Consider the following 9706-nt stretch of genomic DNA (forward strand, 5'->3'; position numbering starts at 1 on the left):
TTTGGCATTCTAGTTTCCCACGCTTCCTGAAGCCCCTCCCACAAATTGGATTGGCTTGATGGGCACTTCTTACGTACGATACGGTCAAGCTGCTCCCACAACAGCTCAATAGGGTTGAGATCCGGTGACTATGCTGGCCACTCCATTGTAGACAGAATACCAGCTGACTGCTTCTTTCTTAGATAGTTCTTGCATAGTTTGGAGCTGTGCTTTGGGTCATTGTCCTGTTGTAGGAGGAAATTGGCTCCAATTAAGCACCATCCACAGGTTATGGCATGGCATTGCAAAATGGAGTGATAGCCTTGCTTCTGTAAGATCCCTTTAACCCTGTATAAATCTCTCACTTTACCACCACCAAAGTACCCCCAGACCATCACATTGCCTCCACCATTTTTGACAGATGGCGTCAAGCACTCCTCCAGCATCGTTCTTTGTGATCCGAACACCTCAAACTTAGATTCGTCTGTCCAAAACACTTTGTTCCAATCTTCCAGTGCCTGTGTTCTTTTGCCCATCTTAATCTTTTCTTTTTATTGGCCAGTCGGATATATGACTTTTTCTTTGTAACTCTGCTCGGCCAGCATCCCGGAGTCGCCTATTCACTGTTAACGTTGAGACTGGTGTTTTGCGGGTACTATTTAAGGAAACTGCCAGTTAAGGACTTGTGAGGCGTCTGTTTCTTAAACTAGACACTCTAATATACTTGTCCTCTTGCTCAGTTGTGCACCGGGGCCTCCCACTCCTCTTTCTATTCTGGTTAGAGCCAGTTTGCGCTGTTCTGTGAAGGGAGTAGTACACGTCATTGTACGAGATCTTCAGTTTCTTGGCAATTTCTCAAATGGAATAGCCTTAATTTCTCAGAACAAGAATAGACTGACAAGTTTCAGAAGAAAGTTCTTTGTTTCTGGCCATTTTTAGCCTTTAATCAAACCCACAAATGCTGATGCTCCAGATACTCAACTAGTCTAAATAAGGCCAATTTTATTGCTTCTTTAATCAGAACAACAGTTTTCAGCTGTCCTAACATATTTGCAAAATGGTTTTCTAATGATCAATTATCCTTTTAAAAAGATTAACTTGGATTAGCTAACACAACTTGCCATTGGAACACAGGAGTGATGGTTGCTGATAATGGGCCTCTGTACTCCTATTTAGATATTCCATTAAAAATCTGCAGTTTCCAGCTACAAAAGTCATTTACAACATTAACAATGTCTACACTGTATTTCGGATCAATGTGATGTTATTTTAATGGACAAAAACAAGGACATTTCTAAGTGACCCCAAACTTTTGAATGGTGGTGTATATATATACATGTGTGTGTGTGTGTGTGTGTGTGTGTGTGTGCGTGCGTGTGCGTGTGCGTGTAGGTTTGATAACTCGTCATGTTTTCTGTCATAGCCTAAATGCCATGGCATGATGAGTGACAACAACCATGAGTTGCATCTGCATCTATCTGTCTTCATGGGAACTTTTTTTCTCCATATTTTGTTACGTTTGGAACAGTTGTACTTTCTTCTTTAAAAAAAGTAAATACATGAATGGACAAACAATGGATGCCCAATAATATCATTGACAGATTGTAGCTATTTCAGATAAAAAATAAATAAATGAATTAACAAATTATTAGCATAGCATGATATACTGCATGCCATAATGGATAGTCTCGTTAAACTATCAGAGCCCGTTTGAGATTCCTTACAGCTGCTTTTGAGTCATTTACGGGGAATGGGGCTTGAGGGAGTTGGAGGTGGGGGACAATGGCTGCAGTGCCCCTGCTAGGGGAGAGTGGGAGCTGCGAGGCGGAATGGGATTTCTGAGAGAGAGAGAGAGAGCAGATGCACAAAGAGACAGATGCTGCTGGAGATAGATAGTGCTCCACAAGTGTGCTGGGTCAGAGAATATTGACCATTCCACTGGACCGGCTCGGAATCCTCTCCCTAAGATACAATAAATGCATGGACACTTCCTTCTCCATCTAGCCTCACTCTTGCCTTCCACTTAGTCCGCTTTCCATGAACGAAATAAATACCAACAGAGAGATTGCTACTCTCTTTCAGTGTAACGTCTCTTGTCGGAAGGCATGGACCAAAACGCAGCGTGGTAAGTGTTCATGATTCTTTATTACTCAAAAACACTCGAACAAAATAACAAAGTGAAAAAACAGAACAGTTCTGTCAGGTGCAGACACTAAACAGAAAATAACTACCCACAAAACCCAACGGAAAAGGACAACTTATATATGATTCCCAATCAGAGACAACGATAGACTGCTGCCTCTGATTGGGAACCACACAAACATAGAAATAAATAACCTAGAATGCCCACCCTAGTCACACCCTGGCCTAACCAACATAGAGAATAAAAGCCTCTCTATGGCCAGGGCGTGACATTCAGTTAACCTGCATGCTAACATGCTAATAGTGTAGCTGACAGTTTGATTACATGGCACAAGATAATTACGGAAGATTATCTCCAGTAACTCAACGAGCTGGATGAAAGGGTGGATGAAATTCATCTGGCTTAAATCCTCACCTTAATGATTTGCCTGTAATTCAAACGTTATTTGTGTTTGCAGACATAGATTGTATCCAAGTCAAATTTGAATTAGGAAAATGATTGCCATCGTTGATTGTTCTGCATTAAATGGTTTGGTAAAGTGTAGAGAAAGGGCACCATCTCTGTGATATTTCTGTTTCCATGGTGACCCAGTTTTACTTGTCTCTCACTAGTGGAACGCGTGCGCCTGTGCTGACCCCTTTTAAAGTTCACTGCATATGGTAATAAGAATGTGATGATTATCAAACGTGACTCATACCGAATGCCTTTGGCTGTGGATCTAAAGAAAATGAATTGTTTTATCTAGAAAACGACACCATGCATAACAACCCAATATAACTGATTTATAAAGAAAATAATGCCATACACAATGATTCAATATGACTCCTTTATAAAGAACAGAATATATGACTTCATATAATAATAATCATATGACTTCTTTATTTTCACCCAAAAAAGATCATATGGGCATGTGAGCTAAATCGAAGATTAAGAATGTCGAAGAATACTTAGATGAGGAGAGTCTTACCTGCTCTCCTCATAATGTTGTGTCTGGGACGTTGGTGAGAATTTCTTGTTTCTCGCCCCACCATATGTCACGCCCTGACCTTAGAGAGCCTTTTTATTCTCTATGTTGGTTCGGTCAGGATGTGACTAGGGTGGGTTGTCTAGTTTTTTCTTTTCTATGTTGGTCTGGTATGGTTCCCAATCAGAGGCAGCTGTCTATCGTTGTCTCTGATTGGGGATCATCTTTAGGCAGCCTTTTTTTCCACCTGTTGTGTGTGGGATCTTTATTTTGTAATGTAGATTTTTAGCCCTACAAAGCTGTACGTTTCATTTGTTATTCTTTCTTGTTTTGTGTCGGTTATCATAAATAACAATGATTAACCTACCCCACACTGCATCTTGGTCCGACCATCCTTCCAACAACGATCGTTACACCATATCTCTGCAAATCACGTTCCTTTTTAACCAATGCTCTATGGTCCGCGCTTTTAGAGATGGAGGTCTCTGGTCTTTACTCGCTCTATTTTAGTGATTGTTCTGCCATGGCAGTTGGTGGAGCTCGAGCAGGAACCCCCCCCCCCCCCCTCTCTCCCATGCATAATGTCCGATCACGCAGGAAACAACCTATTAGGCAACCATTTTATCTGGGCCAATTCCGCTGGCTCACTCACCTCAATTACTTTGCAGGGATGTCTGTGCTCAGGACTGCTTCGGTTCGGTTTGCTGCTCAATCGATGACTTTGCAGGAATCCCCCATTCTCTCCCTCCCCACACATAATGAATAGGTTATGATTACTGTACAATAATATCTAGTTTGCAAAAGATGAATTGGGAGAAAAAGAGATGAGCATTGCACTGTGGCCTTTGTCCAAAAAAAATATTCTCTGTTATTTCCACAGAGCGTTGCATGAGCAGACATTGCGTCAATGTTTCTCCGCACATAAAGATGTGTCGCAGCGACAACATAGGCCACCGACATGAATTTGTAGGGGATCTGGTGTGAGCTGTGAGGTGAGGAATATGCACAGATGTCAGTACCATTTACTTACGAAGTTGTAGCGGTGCATTTCCTGCAAATGAGCCGTCAGCAGTTGTCAGTGGTGGGGAATTAACGATGCTGCTGATTGCACTGCTGGTAATTACCGAGTGCGGGAAAAGCACTGCTGTGTCAAAGCTGGGAGTTATTTTTTAAGCTTACGTCCCCTCTTTCTCCCAATGACCTGGAGCAACTAATGCACTGGAAAAGGATCAACAAGGATCAAAGTGTCCACTTGGATGAATGATTGGCCCAGAGGTATAGGCTACTGGAGTGGAGACATGACTTGGGATTAGGAGTTCCTTTGGTTATAACCTGAAAATGGCAGATATAGGCTGAGATTAGTCAAGCACAGGTAGGCAAAGAATTCAGTATTCATAATCCATTTGGAGCTTTGATTATAACAAGGTTATTTGAGCGAGAATACATGCGATAGAACGATGCTCTCTCGTATCATGGTTCATTAGATGTCCTCAACTTGTCAATGGCTTAGTATACTTCAAAGATACCTTTTCAAGTCAGGAAGAACAGCTGTGATGTGGTCATCTGAATTCTGTCAGTGTTCTATTGGCCTTAGCAACAAGGACTTTCAGGGGCGAAGGGGGATCAAAAAACAATAAACATCAAAACAAAGCGAGGTAATCAATAAGGCGGTAGGACGTGATGGTTTGGAAAACTCGGGAGATCGGAGAATTGAAAGCTTTGTCTTCATCAGAGGGCACACGGCAGTGTTTGTGAGTCCCAATAGATCGTGTCTCAGAAAACAAAACAGGGTTTAGTGACACACACATAACTGGGACTCTATTAGTGTAGCAGATTATATTTGGGGATTGGAGAAGGCGAGGATAGATATTGGAGAGTAGTTTGTATTCCTGTTGTTGAAGGGCCTTCTATTTCTTTTGCAGTTTTCAACATTCAAGATGTTCCTTCATTATCTTTTATTTATTCGTCACACTGTCTTTCCCTTTGCGTAGTTTTTCGTCGCTTCAACTTCTGCAGGAGCTGCACCTAGGCTTTTTTATTTGTGACTTCAAACAACTTCACAGTTCCCAAGGTCACGTGTACTGTGAAGAAAGACTAAAAATGGAGGAAACACGAAGGATCATCATATCCTCAGTGTCAGACAAAACTAATCAATTCATTACAGTACATCCTACATACAGTGCATGTTGTCCTTTTTGGACCTTGAGTTCTTTGTTGGGATTGCTCATTCTGAGCAGCTTCTAACTGCAGTAAAACCTTGGGTGATGTGTTTGACAAATGGCATTCTGAATGGTCCTAACAAGAGGCCGAGCTCTGATTAGATATTGAGTGGAGGGAGTGGGGAGAGGGACGAAAGAGGGGGTTGAGGGATGAGTGGCATCCATCTTATTGTCAAATGGACAGTGGACATAGAGGAGTATGACTCAGCTCTCTCTCACTGTTTCTCTCTCTCTCCTCTGATAGGCTACATGCTGTGATGATGTCACCATCCATTCTGGACTGACTGGTCCCACTGAGGAGGTTTACATAATGGGAGAGAGATGCTAATCAAACCAAATGTCGTTTTTTCTAAACCATCATGGATTATTTTCTGATAATTATTTTGTTTGAAGTTGTATTTTCAACTTAATTGCCGCAGGGAATACAGGACTAGCTTGCTTTATTTGCCTGTGTTCTATTGTTTTGATGTCACACCAGGATTCCATCAGTTCAGGCCAGGCCATTGTTGTGAGCCAAATTGAGTGCATGTGTTTACAAGAACGCCAGGCAGCCTTGTGCTGTATTTGAGGCGATGCCCATCTCCGTGTGAATACCAAACCGAATAAATGGCATATATTTCCATTAGTTGAAATCCCACTCTGCCTTCACTTCTTGAGATCCATTAGGCCTATTCACTTCACACCGCAAATTACCACACACACAACAAACACCATAGCAATGCTCGGCAGCCAAATAAGTTCTTATGGGAGAGACAAAAATGAAATACGCTAAGGTTCTCTTTGATGGTGATGTGTGTCAGATGTCAGATGGGGACATGGGAGCAAAGCAATCGCCGGGATTTAATAACATAATCCTAACCACTTATTGAGCAGAGTGGAGGAGAAGTTCTCTTTGGCTTCTAATTTAAAGTCATGCAACCAACTGAACACTATTTCTCTCTAATTGATTTTCTTCTCTAGGGCCTTGATTTGTATGGCAACGCCGTCCTTTGCCTGGGAGATATGTTTGGAATACAATAAATGAATGAAAATGAAATAAAACAGCGCCTTGGCTTTATCTGTTTGTTAAGCTCTGGCTTAATCTATAAAAACATGATTTCATACACAAGGCTTGCATAGATTTCCAGAGCTTTGCCATTGATTTTGCTTGTAATTTACAACCTCTGAAAACCTTTGGGATATTTACTACATTTCCCTTCTATTTAGGGCAAAAAAATGCGAAACTATTGAGGATACATTTTTTTTCACAGCTTCAATGAGAGAAAACAGTGGGCTCTGAGCAATATATCTCACTGCTTAGAAATTACAAACCGTTTGAAAGAAAAAATATACATCTTTTTTTTTCACAGTATTATTATTTTCTTGGATGTGATTCAAGATTAGAATATTGAACACTTTAAAGGCGCAATAAGCAGTTAAACCAATGAGGAAATGGTTCTAATGGGGTATGACAGTTGAACTAAGCTCATGAGGCATTTAGAAGTTATATTCTTCAATAATCAATGAGTACATATCATTGACTTATAACAAATTGATGTAGCAACTGCAGATTGCCCCGTTAAATAAATAGTTAAACATTACGAGAACATTACGATGAGCTAACAACAGCTGTTTAGCCTCTGTTTGACCTCTTGTCCCAAGGGGAAAATCCTGGCTTTGGCCCAAGTCAAGAACCAAGTTACATGTTTTGGGCTTGACCTGGAGGGCTGAGCCCCTGAAACACACACACACACACATACACACACACAGACACACACAAAGTGCACGCGTAAATGAACCAAGAGGTAGGTATAGGACGTACAGTGCATTCGGAATCTATTCAGACCCCTGGACTTTTTCCACATTTTGTTACGTTAAAGCCTTATTTTAAAATTGATTAAATAGTTGTTTTCCTCATAAATCTACACACAATAGCCCTTAATTACAAAAATGCTCATTTATTAAAAATTTAAAACGGAAATATCACATTTCCATAAGTATTCAGACCCTTTACTCAGTACATTGTTGAAGCACCTGTGGCAGCGATTATAGCCTTCAGTCTTCTTGGGTATGACGCTACAAGCTTCGCACACATATATTTGGTGAGCTTCTCCAATTCTTCTTTGCAGATCCTCTCAAGCTCCATCAGGTTGTATGGGGAGACTTCGCTGCACAGCTATTTTCAGGTCTCTCCAGAGATCTTCAATCGGGTTCAAGTCCGGGCTCCGGCTGGGCCACTCAAGGACATTCAGAGACTTGTCCCGAAGCCACTCCTGCGTTATCTTGGCTGTGTGCTTAGGGTCATTGTCCTGTTGGAAGGTCAATCTTTGCCCCAGTCTGAGGTCCTGAGCTCTCTGGAGCAGGTTTTCATCAAGGAACACTCTGTACTGTGCTCCGTTCATCTTTCCCTCGATCCTGACTAGTCTCCCAGTCCCTGCCACTGAAAAACACCCCACAGCATGATGCTGCCACCACCATGCTTCACAGTAGGGATGGTGCCAGCTTTCCTCCAGACGTGACGCTTGGCATTCAAGCCAAATAGTTAAATCTTGGTTTCATCAGACCAGAGAATCTTGTTTCTCATGTTCTGAGAGTCTTTAGGTGCCTTTTGGCAAACTCCAGGCAGGCTGTCATGTGCCTTTTACTGAGGAGTGTCTTCCATCTGGCCACTCTACTATTAAGGCGTGATTGGTGGGGGCTGTAGAGATGGTTGTTGTTCTGGAAGGTTCTCCCATCTTCACAGAGGAACTCTGGAGCTCTGTCAGAGTGACCATTGGATTCTTGGATTCACCTCCCTGAACAAGGCCCTTCTCCCCCCATTGCTTAGTTTGGCCTGGGAGGCCTGGGAGTTTGGAACCCCCAAGAGTCTTGGAGGTTCCAAACTTCTTCCATTTAAGAATGATGGAGGCCACAGTTATCTTGGGGACCTTTAATGCTGCAGACATTTTTTTTGTACCCTTCCCCAGAACTGTGTCTCGAAACGATCCTGTCTCGGAGGTCTACAGACAATTCCTTCGACCTCATGGTTTGGTTTTTGCTCTGACATGCACTGTCAACTGTGCGACCTTATATAGACAGGTGTGTGCTTTTCCGAAACATGTCCAATCCATTGAATTTACCACAGGTGGACTCCTATCAAGTTGTAGAAACATCTCAAGGATGATCAACGGAAACAGGATGAACCTGATCTCAATTTCGGGTCTCATAGCAAAGGGTCTGAAGTCGGAAGTTTACATACACCTTAGCCAAATACATTTAAACTCAGTTTTTCACAATTCCTGACATTTAATCCTAGTAAAAATGCCCTGTTTTAGGTCAGTTAGGATCACCACTTTATTTTAAGAATGTGAAATGTCAGAATAATAGTAGAGAGAATGATTTATTTTGTATTTTATTTCTTTCATCACATTCCCAGTGGGTCAGAAGTTTACATACACTCAATTAGTATTTGGTAGCATTGCCTTTAAATTGTTTAACTTGAGAGGCCTCCCGGGTGGCGCAGTGATCTAGGGCACTGCAATGCGATGCAGTGCTAACTGCGCCACCAGAGTCTCTGGGTTCGCCCCCAGGCTCTGTCGCAGCTGGCCGCGACCGGGAGGTCCGTGGGGCGATGCACAATTGGGCTAGCGTCGTCCGGGTTAGGGAGGGTTTGGCCGGTAGGGATTTCCTTGTCTCATCGCGCTCCAGCGACTCCTGTGGCGGGCTGGGCGCAGTGCGCGCTAACCAAGGGGGCCAGGTGCACGGTGTTTCCTCCGACACATTGGTGCGGCTGGCTTCCGGGTTGGAGGCGCGTTGTGTTAAAGAAGCAGTGCGGCTTGGTTGGGTTGTGCCTCGGAGGACGCATGGCTTTCGACCTTCGTCTCTCCCAAGCCCGTACGGGAGTTGTAGCGATGAGACAAGATAGTAATTACTAGCGATTGGATACCACGAAAATTGGGGAGAAAAGGGGATAAAATTTATTAAAAAAAAAAATAATAATTTTTTTGTTTAACTTGGGTCAAACGTTTTGGCTAGCCTTTCTCAGGCTTCCCACAATAAGTTGGGTGAATTTTGGCCCATTCCTCCTGACAGAGCTGGTGTAACTGAGTCAGGTTTGTAGGCATCCTTGCTCGCACATGCTTTCTCAGTTCTGCCCCAAAATGTTCAATAAGATTGAGTTCAGGGCTTTGCGAAGGCCACTCCAATACCTTGACTTTGTTGTCCTTAAGCCATTTTGCCACAACGTTGGAAGTATGTGTAACCGATGTCAAATGGCTAGCTAGTTAGCGGTGGTGCGCGCTAATAGTGTTTCAATCGGTGACGTCACTCGCTCTGAGACCTTGAAGTAGTTGTTCCCCTTGCTTAGCAAGGGCCGTGGCTTTTGTGGCGCGATGGCTTCGTGGCTGTCAGTTGTTGATGTGTGCAGAGGGTCCCTGGTTCGAG

Source organism: Salvelinus fontinalis, chromosome 39, assembly GCF_029448725.1.
Source record: "Salvelinus fontinalis isolate EN_2023a chromosome 39, ASM2944872v1, whole genome shotgun sequence".
Classification (NCBI taxonomy): Eukaryota; Metazoa; Chordata; class Actinopteri; order Salmoniformes; family Salmonidae; genus Salvelinus; species Salvelinus fontinalis.